The sequence below is a fragment of the Chrysemys picta genome, chromosome 2 (genome assembly GCF_011386835.1).
Source record: "Chrysemys picta bellii isolate R12L10 chromosome 2, ASM1138683v2, whole genome shotgun sequence".
In the NCBI taxonomy this organism is placed as follows: Eukaryota; Metazoa; Chordata; order Testudines; family Emydidae; genus Chrysemys; species Chrysemys picta.
The window spans coordinates 209,671,773-209,683,850 of NC_088792.1; the positions used below are offsets into that span (position 1 = coordinate 209,671,773).

At 39.4% G+C, this 12,078-nt stretch overlaps 1 protein-coding gene across 16 annotated transcripts in view; it reads left to right on the forward strand.

The window, feature by feature from the left end:
* GREB1L (GREB1 like retinoic acid receptor coactivator) overlaps positions 1-12,078 on the forward strand; it is a 214,248-nt gene that overhangs the window by 72,229 nt on the left and 129,941 nt on the right. Inside the window, exon 1 of one of the 16 annotated variants that reach the window (XM_065582069.1) lies at positions 700-831. The exons of 14 other annotated variants lie outside the window; for them this stretch is intronic. The gene's annotated coding sequence lies outside the window, so the exon portion shown is untranslated. Of the gene's footprint in view, positions 1-699; positions 832-10,671; positions 10,807-12,078 lie in introns of those variants that run through there. One more of the 16 variants, XM_065582067.1, reaches the window with a different exon arrangement.

Below are 12,078 nucleotides of genomic sequence, written 5' to 3' on the forward strand. Positions count from 1 at the left end.
CACTCGCAGGGCTTTGCCACTCAGATGGGTTAGAATAGTTCTAGTGAAGATGTGGGGCAAAACTGCAATACCTGAGAACATAAATCAACATGACTAGTGTTGGCACACTGGCCTGTTTGTGTTTATCCAGTTCTAGCCCCCCAGTTCAATTAGGAATTGATTAGTTCTCCAGTGTACATAGATCTTCAGCTCAGGCCTCCTGCCTGCACTGCTGAGTAACCCTAGCAACTGGAGGTCAATGTCCTCCCCTCCTCCCTCCCTCCCTCCCTCCCTCCCCCCACCAGTTCAACCAGTTACCTAGTACTGGATTGTGACAGTCCCAGTCAAAAGGGAAAAGTTGCAAATGTGAATCGGGGGTTTGTTTCCATGTCAAAATACCTAGAAAACCTGAAACAAATAAAGGTGATTAATATTAGTATTTTTAGCCAGATCTGCTGCTGTCATGGATTGCTGGACAAGTGTACAATAGTTAAGCGGTAAGTCCTGACAGAGATCTGTTCTGCTGGAATATCTTTCTAATGAGGAAACCCAGAACACTCCAAAGAACAGATACTTGAAGTAACCTTGTTTAGAAAAACATTTGTGGCCGAATGTGGGGCCTGCTTGAATGAAGCTTCTGAAGATGATTTCTTATATCACAAGTCAGTCAGTTTGCCTCTTTGTTTAGAGTGCTGTGAGATGCCTCAGTACAAAGGTCACTTGTGGGTTTAAGAGGACAGTAACCCGCTCCCAGCCGGAGATCACCCCATTTTTTCTATGGAATATAAGAACTAACTACACTGAAGTGCATGACCTTACAAATCTATTTGTATCCGGATCTCCAAGCATCAGGTATGTTTTTCAACACTGGGCTGGGAATATGTTTGTACAGCACATTGAGAGTGGAGTATCTGTTTGTGATTTCAGTATGACATTAGGTTAAATGTATCCCTTAAAATAATTGGAAAATATAATAGGTTCTGTTTCAGACTTGTGAGATGGTGGATAGTACATAACATTTTGGAATAAAAGCTCATGAAAATCAGTAAATACTGTTACTGACATAATTTTGTTTCTGACATAATTGTCACTGGTTCTATGAGTTAGCAACAGCCAGCTTGTTGATCAGAATTTTGATGTCTATCGAATCAGTGTAAGTTACTGTAAACAAGGCTCTGGGTTTACAAAAATTGCTTCTCCAGATGAGAACAGTCAGTTCTCTCAGTCTGTGACTTGGGACTGAAAACAAATAGTTACATATTTAGGATTTCTTTTTAAATAAGAATATAAAAATATCAAATAGACGTGTTTTATTTTTCCTTATTTTTTAGAACATAAGTTAAGTTGTATCTCTTACCATCTGATACTCCCCCTCCCAAAGAGTTTCCTTCTCTCCAGCATTCTTTAATGCGCCATACTTCCTGCCCTTCCTCTCAACTCAAGGTTTGTCTACACTCGAAAGTTGATTTGGATTAAGATAGAGTGTGAATTTAAAGTGCATGAACAACTGTGTGTGGGCACTCTTATTCTATAATAAGACTGATTTATTCCAGTTTAGCTTAATCCACTTAGAAAGTGGAGTAAATGAATAGCTATTTTGAAATAGCTCCATGTGTAGACAAGCTTTCAGCCAGATTTCTCTACCAGAATTTCCATCTATCCATTCCTCAACAGAGGGCCTGTGTGTACTGGAGATATTAGTACTGGAGTGGCAACACTGGTCAAACCCCCAAGGTAGAAATGTTTTTAAACTAGAGTAAATAATACTGGTGCCAGGCCCATTTTACACTAATGCAGCACACCTATCTTGGGATTTGCACTGATGTAACAACTTTGGTACAAATATCCACAGCATAGGTTGTGCTCTGAAGATCTATCAGCCCTCTGTATTCCCCCTCTGTTCCAGTTAGCTTGGAGTCTGTGAGCCTGATTCTGAGTTACATTAAGGGCCTTCTTACATTTGGACTGACAGTGTTTAGGAGTCTTAAAGCGGGACAAGATGTAATTTGTATCTACTTTAAAGCAGTGTAAAAGGGTACATAATGTAAATGAGAATTCAGGCTTGTCTCTCTTACACTTCACGTCTTTCCATTTTTCTTTTTCTTGCTCTACCTCATACCTCCCTAACTGAATAAAGATCTGGGCGGTCCTCTCCTTCCATCTCCGCCTTGCCCCTTTACTGATATCCAAGTTCATTGTAAATCAGCTGAGCTCAGGATCCCACCTTAATTAAACATACCTGGGATACATCTATATTGTAAATGTCTTACCAATATTTGAACACAGCGGCACCAGTGCAACCAGCAGTATAAACTCTGTTGTGGACTGGGCATAGGCAGGTTTAGATGATACGGTAGAGAAATCCCATGCACTGAGTTTACACTATTCGTAGACCATTGCTCAAAAACTAGTATGAAATTCCCTAGGGTAGACAAGGTCCAAGTACCACACTCGCTCTGGAATTCCTAGCAGAACTGCTATCCTTTACTTTATATAGATAGGGTATCTGAAGCAAACGGAGTGGTTTACTTCTTTGCATGTTATTACCCAAAATTCCCTTCCATCCCAGAACTGTTTCATAACAGTGCTGTTAGTTCTCTTGGGAACAAACTGAAAGGACTATGCTTGCTTTTGGATGGAGAGAGTTCCTTACTATGTGTTGTGTAAGCCAAATTCGTGGCAGGCTTTTTCCTACTTTTTAGCCTCCAAATCTTTATCATTTGTATTGTCTGTACCTGTGTGGAGAGTGTATATGTTATAGGGAAGGGAACCTCTGTTTACACAAATATTTTGTCAAAGAATAATTGTGTACTTTTGAGGGAGACCTCTAGTTGTATTTGCATGTAATGAATTATTTGCTTATCAAACGCAGCAATCTGAGTCAGACGTAAACTGAAATGATCTGTACAACAAATCTTAAAATCATTATAGGTCTTTAAAATGTCACAAAGATTCAAAGGGAAAGCGGCCAATTTGCCTGGTAAATTAGCTGCAGTCAAGAACGTGTTACCTTCAGTAGCTTGTCTAAGTCTCAGCACTGTCATGGCTTCATTGCCTCAAATGTCACTTAAAGTAAGAGTAGTTTTTATAACTACACATAAAGGCAGGATGGCTTAATGAAGATGATTTCTTCATGTGTCAGAATGACCCCTTTGTTTCTCATCTGACTCTTTTGTTGCCTGCAGCTAATCTGCTTTTGGGTTATCAGATCCAGGGATCTGACAGTGCTGATTCTAGCAATGGCATTCATCTGGAATGCTGCCTTTTGTTTACTGGTTTTACCAGGCCTCAAATGCTTTCTTTGGTCATCTGGTGTCTCCACTAATGTGATTTGCACTCTCACGCTCTGCAGGTAGTCATGAGGTTTTATATGGGAATTAGACTATGGCCTGCCACCCTGGTTGCTAATGAATCCACAGGGTAGTCTGTTTTTGTTTTGCTTCCAACTTTCTTTTAAAAGACAAACTATATTCTGTTTGTGTTTTTATAATCTTCTCCTCATTGCTTTGGACTTTAAAATTTAGAGTAGATTTACCAGCTGTGTTGTAAGAAACGTAGTAAATTCCATTTCTTATAGAGCCATTTACTTTTGGTTCAAGGCTTATAAATGTATACAGAAAGATATACTGCTACTTTTAGATCTTCAGAGTTTCTTTATAACTATCATTTGTTTTAACAATAAATATCCCTCATACTTTTGGATTTCTGATTATAATACTGGGAGATGGATCACTTAAAAAAAAAGAATTTTGTATATCTAGACTAGAAAAGTGAATCTATAATACATAAGGAAATGGAAGTGTTTTACTAATTAGGTTGCAACTGAATTCTTAGCATTCCATAAGCACATTTCAGGAAAGAGTAAAGTAAATATAAATAAATGTATATTGTTGTGCTAGGTTATGATCTTGAACCACCATTAGACAAAAGAAGACAGCTGAGGGTAAACACAAATATAGTTGGGTACTAATGGGCAAAAGTACTAAGCTTTTTGTTGTAATAGTGGGGGGGAAATTACTAGTGATTTTCTTTGTGGTTTGCTTAATTTGAAAAGAGAACAGGATTGAACGTAACACCTGAGATTTCATATATCAAATAGCAGATAGCAGATGTGCATTACGTAATGTTAGTAACTCCCCATCCCCTTCTTTTTTCACATTGGGGAAGATAGCAGGCTCTCAAATGCTTAGGCCTGGTCTATACCTAAAACTTAGGTCAATCTAGTTATGTCGCTAGGTAGCTGAGAGATGTAGTTAAGCTGACCTAAGCCCCCATATAGAAACTGCTCTTCCATTGACCTAGCCACCGCCTCTCAAGGGGGTGGATTTACTCTAGCAATAGAAAATTCCTATAGCTTTGCTTCTGTAGAACTTGTAGAATAGATATAGCCTTAGGCAGGGCCGACTCCAGGCTCCAGCTTACCAAGCAGGTGCTTGGGGCGGCCACTTCGGAGAGGGGAGGCACGTCCAGCTGTTCGGCGGCAATTCGGCGGACGGTCCCTCACTCCTGCTCGGAGCGAAGGACCTCCCGCTGAATTGCCACCGCAGATCACGATCGCGGCTTTTTTGTTTGTTTGTTTGTTTGTTTGGCTGCTTGGGGCGGCCAAAACCCTGGAGCCGGCCCTGGTCTTAGGTGTTACATTTGGAAGAAGGTCAGATGCTGAAGACAACATGGAGGCTGAGCCTACAAACTCTCACTCAGTCCCATTGATTTGAATGAAGCTACTAGAGTGATTAGGAGTTTTCAAGAGTAGGCCTACAAGTATGTAGAGGCTAGGACATGACTCCAAAGTACATTATGAGCACAATGTGGATAGTTTTAACTACCACCTTCATAATTTTATTTTTTCTCTCGATATATAGTATAATATTTGTTTTTTTTTTTCTGAACACAGAACTCTAAATGTTTTCACGATTAAAGACTGAGCATAACTGAGTGAACTGCATAAAGGGTACAGAACAGGCGTGGCCAAACTGCAGCTTGTGAACCTCGGGTGGCTCTTTTACAGTTAGTGCAGCTTGCTGAGCCCCCCGCCCATCCCCCATTCTCTACCTACCAGACTGGGGGCGGGAGCACGGGGCTTCTGCCCTGCAGCAAGGTTGTGGGGTTAGGGGCTTCGGCCCTGCGGGGCGCGGGGGTGTGTGTCTCAGGGCTTTAGCCCTGCAGGGAGGGATCAGGGCAGAAGCCCTGTGCCCCAGCAGGTGGTGTGTGTGTCTTGTGACTCAAACTTCTGAAGATTATTGTATGCGGAGGGTCAGTAAGTTTGGCCACCCCTGGTATGGAATCTTTCTTGTGAAAGACTTAGTATATGTAGGAATATAAATTCAACTGTAAGGTGGCAATAAAACTTCCCACTAGTCTAACTTAAATCTTGAGCCATGGTGGTGAGAGCAGCTATAGGGTTTGTTTGTTTTTTCTTTCTGCTTGTGTCTTTTTAGATTGAAAAATTTGAGATATCCATTAAAAAAAAACCCCCACCCTCAAAACCCAAAACTTTGTGCAAACAAATGGTCCTTTCTTACTCAGGGAACAAAATAATACAATAATGAACAATAAAAATAGGAGTTTGTTCTCTGACGGGCCAGTCCTGTACCATTTAAATAAGTGGAAGTTTTGCCATTGACTTTAGTGGTATAAGATCTGGTTTTTAAAATGGAAGGATATATTGGAAAAAGTAAGGGTTGGGAAAGTGTCATTCATAACCAACAGAATTCGTCCTTGATAGTTTGCCATACTTTTTATGCATCACAATTGATGACAGGAGCTGGAATTTCTGATCAAAGAATAGCAGCAACATTGTTCAGTGTTTGTTTTACTGAAGAAAAATGTTACTGTGTAAAGAATGCAGTTACAGGATGTATTTAATAATGAAGGTAGAACATATAAACTAAGAATAAATCGATTGAGTCATAGTGGCCTGACAGCTGCATAGAAGGTCCTTGTGACCTAGAGGTTTGTGACCCATGAAATTCCCCCTTTCCTTGGAATAGGTAATCTATATTGAAATGCAGAAGTTTGAGAAATGCTTTGAAAGTTACATATTGCATGGCCTGAAGCATCAAGTAAAAGTATAATTGGGATATGAATATTAAGTTGAAAGTGTATTATGCTAGTTGATGTTATAGTGGGGCTGGATTCTGACTTCACATAGGTGTTACACCAGTGTAATTCCATGACTTCAGATGTGTGAGATCAGAATAAGGCCCATTATTTTTGTAGTCAAACTGCATGCTAAAAAAATATAAACTTCAGACATGGTGGTTCATCCTGATGCTTGATTGCTTTTTGACTTTATTTTATGAGCTTGTGTGCCAAGGAGCTGAACCCAAAATTTTGCTTTATAAGTAGTTTGTGCATCTGACTGAAAGAGACAAATTATGCAAGAAAGGGCTTGAGTCAGAGTTGTTTATAAAATGGTATATATCCAAGGCTACGGGATTTTTCTTCTTAAGTTGGCAGACAGTCCAGAGGCCAAAAGGAAGATAAATCACAACTGGCCCCCTCTCTCATTTTTGAAATGGTTCAACCCTGGGGTTTAGCTGAAGGACTTAAGGAGTTTTTGAAGTGCAAATGGGTTGGTGAAGGGTAAACCTTTTCAGAGTTTCATTTTGATGGATTTTTTTTTCTGTGTGGATTTCTGGCACCGGCTGTGATCTGGGAAGGCCGAGGTTTTTTTGTTTTGTTTTTGATCAATCAAGCAAGAAGAACTTGCCATGGGGGCGTACATTCTCTGCATGCATATTGATCCTATTGTGTTTAAAAGTATTTAATTTAATCAAGGCTTTTTGAAACCCTCCCCAATAAGACTTGCATTAATGGAGCTGTCATTTCAAGGTCATGCTTCAGTGTCAGTAATTAGTATTAATGACAAAAGTTACCTGTAAGTGAAATGTTGTTAGCTGTTACATTTACTTCTTATTAGGTTGTTGGGCTAATTAGGGTGAGATCAGGTTTTTAAATAAATGTATTTTTTAAATGTTCTATGTGACTAAAAATGGTGCACTGTCATCAAGTTAGAGATTAAGACTATCTTGATTGTTTTCAAGCCATCTTTTCAGTGCTATTGGCTCAAGTCAGGTATTGTTGTAAAGCACATTATTCATTTTACAATTGAGATTTTGCAGTATAACTAGGGAAACATATCTAACTCCCTTTTTTAACTCAGACATGTTTTAATATGAAATGTATATTTGAAGAGAAGTTACCCAAAAGTGCAAACTGCCTGTGCCTTCCATCAGTTTCACTTGAGCTAAGGGAGGACAACTTACTCAGTGGCTCTTAATATATAACTGATTATTTCCCCCAACTAATACATTTTACCTATATGATATGTAAAATTAAAACTTATGAACGATAACTAGTTCTTTGTCAGTAAATAGGTTGCCAAGTAAAATATTCTAAAAATTGCGAATGTGTGTAATACAAGCATGCACACATGCACTGGAATGAAAAATAAGTTGAAGTTTTATAAGTGGCCCATTGGCCACAAAGCCACTAAAATAAATTATGAACAAGCAAACCACTTCCCCCCCCCCCCCCCACATGCCCTCCCAATGGTCTCTGGTTTTTGCAATAGGTTTGTCCCAATGTTTATTTTGTCAAGGTGGATGTGAGCTGCAAAATTCAGATTTGGATTTCACACACCCCAATATTCAGTGGTGTTTGGTTCCAGATATTTGGTTTGCCCTGCCATGCACAGTTTTGGATTCCCCCATTCTAGTCTCCTCCTTCTTCTTCCAGTTAAAATGTCTGCAGAGTTCACTGCTGGGGTTTTTGGTTCAGGTCTGTTGCTATTATTTATGACCATCTGTGTCTTTTTACACAATCTTTAAAATAAGTAATTTGGAAAAAATGGATGGCGTCTACAAAATTGTGATAAATGGCAAAATTGGAACCCAGTTCAGAGAGGGGATGCTACTCCACTGCATTTCTCCCCATTTCTTCCACATATCTGGGACACTCCTCCTCTTCCCCTCCCCTGCTGAGAGCTCTGCCTGGATCAAGATCTGTATGAGCTGTGGTGTAGATTGGGCAGGCCAGCGGGGTAAGACAACTGCATGGTTTATTCCATGCAGCCCCCTCCCCATCACACACACCAAAATGAAGTTTTTCTGCAAAGTTCCTCCTTACAAGGGAGCACTCAGTTGAAAGTGAGGCATTGGCCAACAATGGAAGCCTTGGCATCATGGCTCAATGGCACAACTCGGCGGGGGGGTGGGGTGGAGGGAGCAGGGATCTTGGAGAGGATGTGGGAGCATGTGGGAAGGCAAACCCCACCATCAGTGGACCTACTTGAGAGGAATTCTGTGAGGTGATAATCATTGGGTCTTCCTGCTCTTTGGGGTTCTGGACCATGGTTTTTACTGAAGAAAGACAATCTGGTCCTTTTGTTATTTAACTTTTCATACTTTGGATGCTCTTAATATTAGGAAATGAAACCATATTACATGGCACCCTATGTAGAAATGATTATTTATATTCGAGCTTGGGGTACCGAGGGCCCAATCCCGTACCAGGATCTGCTAATGCGGACCTTTGCATCTGCTGAAGTCAAAGGGAGGCTATATAAGTGTAGGGGGCTGTGCTAGTGGATCCTGATGCAGGGTCAGAGCCTAAGGGCAGGTCTATACTTAAAACCCTGCAGTGGCAGCTGTGCTGCTGTAGCGCTTCAGAGAAGACACTACTACACTGACAGGAGAGCATCTCCCATCGGCATAGTTAATCCACCTCTGCGAGAGGCATGTTGACAGGAGAAGACCTCCCATCAACATAGCGCTGTCACCAGCGAGGGGGATGGTTAGGTCAATTATAATTACTTTGCTCAGGGGTGTGGATTTTTCACACCCCTGAGCGACATAGTTATATCAATATAAATGTATAGTGTAGACCTGGCCTAAGAATGTAGAATTTCCCAAGCATGACTCCAGTATTTATATAAAAAATAATAACAACAAAAGCCTCCCAACAAATTGGGGAGGATGTATCTGATGGTATCTGTTTTATAAAATCTTGTTTTCTGCTCATTTAAAAAAAAATGAGCTATGTTTGGCATGAAGCAAATTGCATCTGACAATTGAATTTATGGCAGTGTTTTGTGTTCAGCTTTTTTATTGTTTTCTCTTTACAGACAGCTTACCAATTGTAAATTGCCATACTACTAATAAATATGGTAAAGAAGTACATATTGTGATAAAATCTAATTTTTTCTCATGAGTTACTATTGATCACAAGATGTTGGGTTAATTGGGCCCCTGTCTTGATCTTTGTTCTGTTTCTATATGTTTTTTGTCTACAATACTCATGTGACCTCAGTAATTTTGTATTCTGCAGTCAAGGTTATTTGCCATTACTGGGTGAAAACTGAACGTAAGATGCTTTTTAAAACCTTGATGCAAAGAAGGAAAAGATTTCCTTGCCTCCACACCATCCCTTTCATCAGAGAGGAAAGATTGAGTGTTCATGTCATCTCTCTCATTAGTTTGTGGCTGGAAGATGTTAATATAACCTTTTTGTTGTTGTTGCAGAAGAGTTTTATAGCACCCCCCAGAATTGTTTTTATTTTTTCTCCTGAATTATAGTTTGTGTAGTGAATGCTGTGCTTATTTGAGGAGTCAAATGTTTATATTCCAGATTGAAATTGCAAGATACATTACGGTCTGTCTTAGGAAATATCTCTTAAAATAATTATTCTTTGCTATTTTAATTGAAAAACCTGTGCTAAAATGTGCAGGGAAACTGAGTAAAAATGTTGTTGAGCTGTGGTGTTGAACTGTAGTTAGGGTGACCAGATGTCCCGATTTTTATATGGACAGCCCTGATATTCGGGGCTTTTTCTTATATAGGCATCTATTACCCCCCACACTCTGTCCCGATTTTTCATACTTGCTATCTGGGCACCCTAACTGTAGTAAACATGAATTATTTGTGAACCACATATTTAATACTTCTGGGATTAAAATAGTTACTTGAAGAAGCAGCTCAATCTCTGTCTCACATGCGCGCACTTCCTGTGCCTGTGAATTTTCCCCAGAACGCAAGTTCCATAAAGATAAAAAAGTCCCACAGAATTTAATTCATAGATGACTTGTCTGTAGAAATTTTAAGCCATCCTGTAAAATTTAATTACCAAATAATTGTGTTCTTGCTATAGAACTCAATAGCATGAGTTCTATACATTTAAAAATTGTATAGAAAAGCCATCATTCTCTATTAAATTTTGTATAGCTTTTAGAGCAATTTATATGGAATCCTATCTAGTTCCTGTTTAAATCTATTAGTTTCATCCCGGTTAAATGTTACAGGACTCTTCCATAAGAGTAAATAGTGAAAAGGCCATCGATGACAACAACGGGGGGTGAGGGGGAAGCACTCTTTTGTGCCTTTGATTGTGTCAGATTCCGTTTCTTTGCAGTCATTTTCTTTTTTCACTTGAGAGGGGTTTATGGTGCAGTGTCCGTCAGGACAACCCTGTCTTAAAGTTGCAGTTGTATTTCTCTCTTGAGTTTGTAGAGGTGATGTTATCTTTTGTTCACTCAGCAGTATGGTCATTCCTAAGAGCATCTGTCACTTGAGGCATTATAAGATGGATGGGTCTCAAGTGAACTGCTGGCTGAAGCAAATGGTGAAAATAAGAAAAGACAAGGGGGTTGGGGGCCTTCAGAGATCAGAGACGACAGACAACAAGGCAACACTGTTAAAAATCAAGAGTAAGCCAAGCAATACTAGAAGAAAGAATCAAGATTGATCACATGTTGTCATATTCTAAGTGTCTTGGAAACTAAGATTCTTCTATGGCTGTAATGATCCAAGGAAGTCTTCTATATCATGGTAAACATTTATTTGCTTGGCTTTTAAATTTTATTTGGACATGGGGGATAGTCAGAACAGTGTGGTGGATTATCAGGAATAAATTGTGCTTTTTGTTATAGGTTTCATTTTAACTTTAGGAGAATTTTTAATTTTGCAATACTCAAAACAACAAAAAAACACCCTGCCCTCCTCCAAAAAAAGCCCCAGCACATGCTGGTGACACTATTTTGTTTATTTTGGTGTGTATGCCTATAGTGGATGTGCGTACATGTATCAATCCCCCCCCCCATTCTGTTATATTGAATGCTAATTTCATTTTGTGCAACAGCAGTAATCCAAAACCGAGAATATCAATAATTCTGTTTTTGGAGATGCAGATGAAGCTGTTGAATAAGCAGATTGCATCTCATAGTGTTTAATGTAAAAAGGAAACCATTATAATACAAGTACTCTGACTTAGTTGGACTAATTAAGTTTGACATTTCGAACTGAAAGTGAAAAATGATTATATTTTTTTAAAGCAGCAAAGGTCCCAGTTTGAAGATCCAGTCAGATAAGGACAAAATGAGTTTTTACTTACAGAGGAGCCAGTATATGACAAGGGGTGGGGAGGGATCTAGGGTGATGTTGGCTTGAAAAATGATTTTGTCACATTGTTTGGCGTTGGTCCATGAGGGGAAGCACGGGTTGAAAGGCGAAGAAATTAAGATGATTAGAAGCTTTAAAGCTTCACAAATGGTAGAGTATCTCCCTTCTCAATGGGTGTAAATAATAGATGAAAGACTAAGAGTGACAACAAAGGATCAGGGCATTTAAGAGGATGTGTGCAGCCTGAATAGAGGTCTGTGGCCTAGGGCCAAAGGTCTTAGCTTTGGGTGTAATTAGAAGAAAATACAAAAATGTCATTACTAGCAGGTGAAATGTTCAGCACGTGGCCAAAAAATAGCAATTTCAGACCAGAGAGCTGTTCGAATTGGATTATGGGCCTGTTAAAAATCATGAAATTCTTTGCGGAGTCTTATGGTTTGGTCAGAAATGATGTGGTTTAATTTTATTGACCATCTGTGATAGACTTACTGTTTGTAGTATGGTGAGGTAGTGCAGCTCAGAGTAAGAATTATAGTTCAGGAGAATGTGTAGGACTTTTTTGTGTTGCAGTGAAACACGTTTCTCCTGATTTAAAATAAGAAATATCAGGTATAGCATTTTGATCTTTAACAGCCCATTCCTTTTATAAGATTGTGGAAAAGAAGAAGAAACTCAATTATATTGCTGGGGAAAGCTTTTATT